We start from the raw sequence: 3350 nt of genomic DNA on the forward strand, positions 1-3350 counted from the left end.
GGTAGTGCGGTTTTAGCAGGAGGTTGAAACTATAGATCCTCAAAACGGAGGAGAGCACGCTAACAATGACGATAACGAAGGCTAGATCGTTGTGGTATGCTGTAAGAAGGAAAGATTGAAATCTACCCAAAAAGAGCTACGCTCTCATAGAAGCTACAAGAGAGGGAGCAAAACACAAAAAAGGTAGGGTAGAAAAAAGGCTTGGAGGTCCAAGGCTGTTGACGAGAGAGATGAGGATGTTCCTCATTCCAGACGACAAATGACGTTAGCAGATTTCTTCTCGAAGAACTTCTGCAATTAGGGTTCAGAGAAGATACCAGAGGTTGCTGCATGTCATGCTGTCAGTATCAGGGAGGAAGAAGATACCATTCCAGGCCCATTAAAGTCGACAGGAGAACCAAAGGGTTCGTCACCATTCAACATAGACGATCTACTTTCACTCCCGCGAGAAGCTAAGACGACCCTCATAGAGGCACTGTTAGAATCCAACATCTCTGGTGCATCGACCTCCACAGCACGTGCTTATGCCTCATGTTACACATCCATAGGCTTCTCAGACGAAGATCTGCTACTGGGATCCAAATTGCATAATAGGCCTTTGTATGTCTCCGGATACATTCGAGAATAGAGAGTGGGTTGAATCCTCATCGAAAATGGATCCGCCATCAATATAATGCCTAAGACGACTATGAAACATTTGGGCATACTCGTGGAAGAGCTATCAAACAACAAATTAGTAATTCAGGGTTTCAATCAAGGTAGCCAAAGGGTGATAGGCATGATACGCTTGGAGCTCCTCATTGGCGATCTGAAGGCCGATGCGCTGTTTCATGTGATAGACTCAAAGATCACCTACAAGCTGCTATTGGGACGCCCTTGGATTCATTGGAATGGTGTGATTACATCGACACTACATCAGTGTTTCAAGTTTTACCAAGTCGAGATTAAGAAGGTTGAAGCAGATTCTAATCCATTTTCCGAGGTCGAGTCTCACTTCGCAGATGCAAAGTTTTACCTAAAGAGTGAGAATTCCGGTTAGACTATGCCGGCAAAGAACTTGTTGGCAAAGAAAGCAGATGGATCCCGTCGAGGTTGCGAATAAACACAGAGAAAAGGGCGGGTGGCAAGGTACAAGCCTCCAGCCCAAAAGAGAGTAGAACATCCCTCGGTGTTGAAGAAACACCTGTGGTGAGGGGCAAAAAAGCCTCAAAACCTCTGATTTTGCACTATGTCCCTTTGTTGAGACGAAAAAAGGGTGAGTCACCTTTTACGGAATGTTCAAAAAGGTTTGTAGGTCGGCGACATAGAAATTCTAAAGGAGAATTTCGTCACACCCCTCACGCCTATAACGAAGCAGGAAATCCACAAGCCAGAGGCGGAAGTGACGGAGTTAAAGCTCCCCGAGAGGCGAACTGAAGACGGATTCGATCCCAAGGCTTACAAGCTGTTGGCGAAGGCGAGCTATGACTTCACAACTCCATTGAGTTGAAGAGTTTGAAGATTTATGAGCAACCCCGACTCTCGCCAACCCAAAAGAAGCTTTTACAAGAAGGACACGCTATACCCACATCGAAGGCATGACTTGGATGTGAGCCGTCAGAGCCAATTCGCATATTAGAAAGGCGAAGGGGAAAGTGGCCAACAACAATCATATCACTGCAGAAGAAGTCGATGATGCAGAAGAAAATAAAGGAAAAGATAAAAGAGCCTCAGCCTTCAACTGTATTAGACCGTCGGCCGTACGTGCCTTAGTCTTTGATAGGTTAAGCATGACAGAAGCAGAAAGGGAAAGTCTACATACTATTCCCAAAGTTACTCGGTGTTCAGTTTTTCGAAGGTTGACTCTATCGAATGAACGAAATGTGGAAATCATCTGTCAATCGCTGGTGGTAGAGCGACTGTCGGCCTTCGGGAGACTAGGAAAAGTTCCAACGGAGAGTAAAGGAAAAGCCCGCGTTCCCATTTTTTATCGCCAGAAGCATGAGAGGGCTGAAGATCCCCTCGACCAATATGTCCCTAGTAAGACAAAGGGAAAGGGAAAAGCCTGCGCTGACGCCCCCAAAATGACTATAAGAAAGAGGGGGCCGATACCCCGAGCGTCCATCTGGTGACAAATCAACCTTAAAAATGCTAAAAGGTAATCGGGTCAGAATCCATCAAGAGAGACAAGAAGGGATGGAGAAATCCATAGTACCGTCCCCTCACGCATGAAGAAAAAGACCTTTGTTACTCTAAACAAAAGTGAGGGCTCGTTCAAAGTAAAGAGGCGCAACGTCGTTTTCACCAATCCTCATAATGGAAATTTAGAGAAGGAGGAAAGCAAACCTTCGTGCCACCACATCACCATCACCGAAGAATCCAAAGAGGGTATGATCGAAGAGGAAGTGGAGGACGCTCTGCAAGGTCTAGAGGATGGTGGTCAATCCACGGTGGACGAGCTAAATGAGGTGAATTTGGGCACTGTAGAAGAATCACGTCCGACTTTCATTAGTGCGTCCCTCTCAGAAAGGGAAGAGGATGAGTACATGATTTTGCTCACCGAATACAGGGATGATTTCGTCTGGTTATATAAAGAGATGCCGGGACTAGATCCAAAAGTAGCAGTCCACCATCCGCGATCAAACAAGGGTGCCGACCCGTTAAGTAAGCTCAACGATGCTTTCGGCCAGAACTTATCCCCCAAATTGAGGTTGAGGTCAATAAGCTGATTGAGGTCGGGCTCATTCGCGAAGTTAGAAAACAAAATGGACAGCTTCGTGTTTGCATAAACTTTTGCGACCTAAATAGTGCATGTCTGAAAGACGATTTTTCGTTACCCATCACAGAGATCATGGTTGATGCGACAATGGGACATGAGGCCTTATCCTTCATGGAAGGATCTTCCAGGTATAACCAGATACGAATGGCCCTTGCAGATGAGGAAATGACAACATTTCGAACCCCAAAAGGGATATATTGTTACAAGGTAATGCCCTTCGGTTGAAGAAGGTCAACACTACTTATCAACGTGCCATGTAGAAGGTGTTTGAGGATATATTGAACAAACACATGGAGTGCTATGTGGATGACCTTGTGGTCAAGATCAAGGGACGATGGGACCATTTGAAAGATCTAAGAACCGTGTTCGATCGCCTGCGAAAGTACTAGTTAAAGATGAACCCCCTCAAATGCGCGTTAGGCGTAACTTCAGGAAAGTTTCTGGGCTTCGTTATGAGATGTCGAAGGATAGAGATAGACCAATCCAAGATCGATGCCATCCAGAAGATACCAAGGCCAAGGAATCTACATGAGTTGAGAAGTTTGCAAGGACGTCTGGTCTACATCCGGAGGTTTATTTCTAACCTGGTAGG

This window comes from Benincasa hispida, chromosome 5 (assembly GCF_027475165.1).
Source record: "Benincasa hispida cultivar pf3 chromosome 5, pf3_genome.v1.1, whole genome shotgun sequence".
In the NCBI taxonomy this organism is placed as follows: Eukaryota; Viridiplantae; Streptophyta; class Magnoliopsida; order Cucurbitales; family Cucurbitaceae; genus Benincasa; species Benincasa hispida.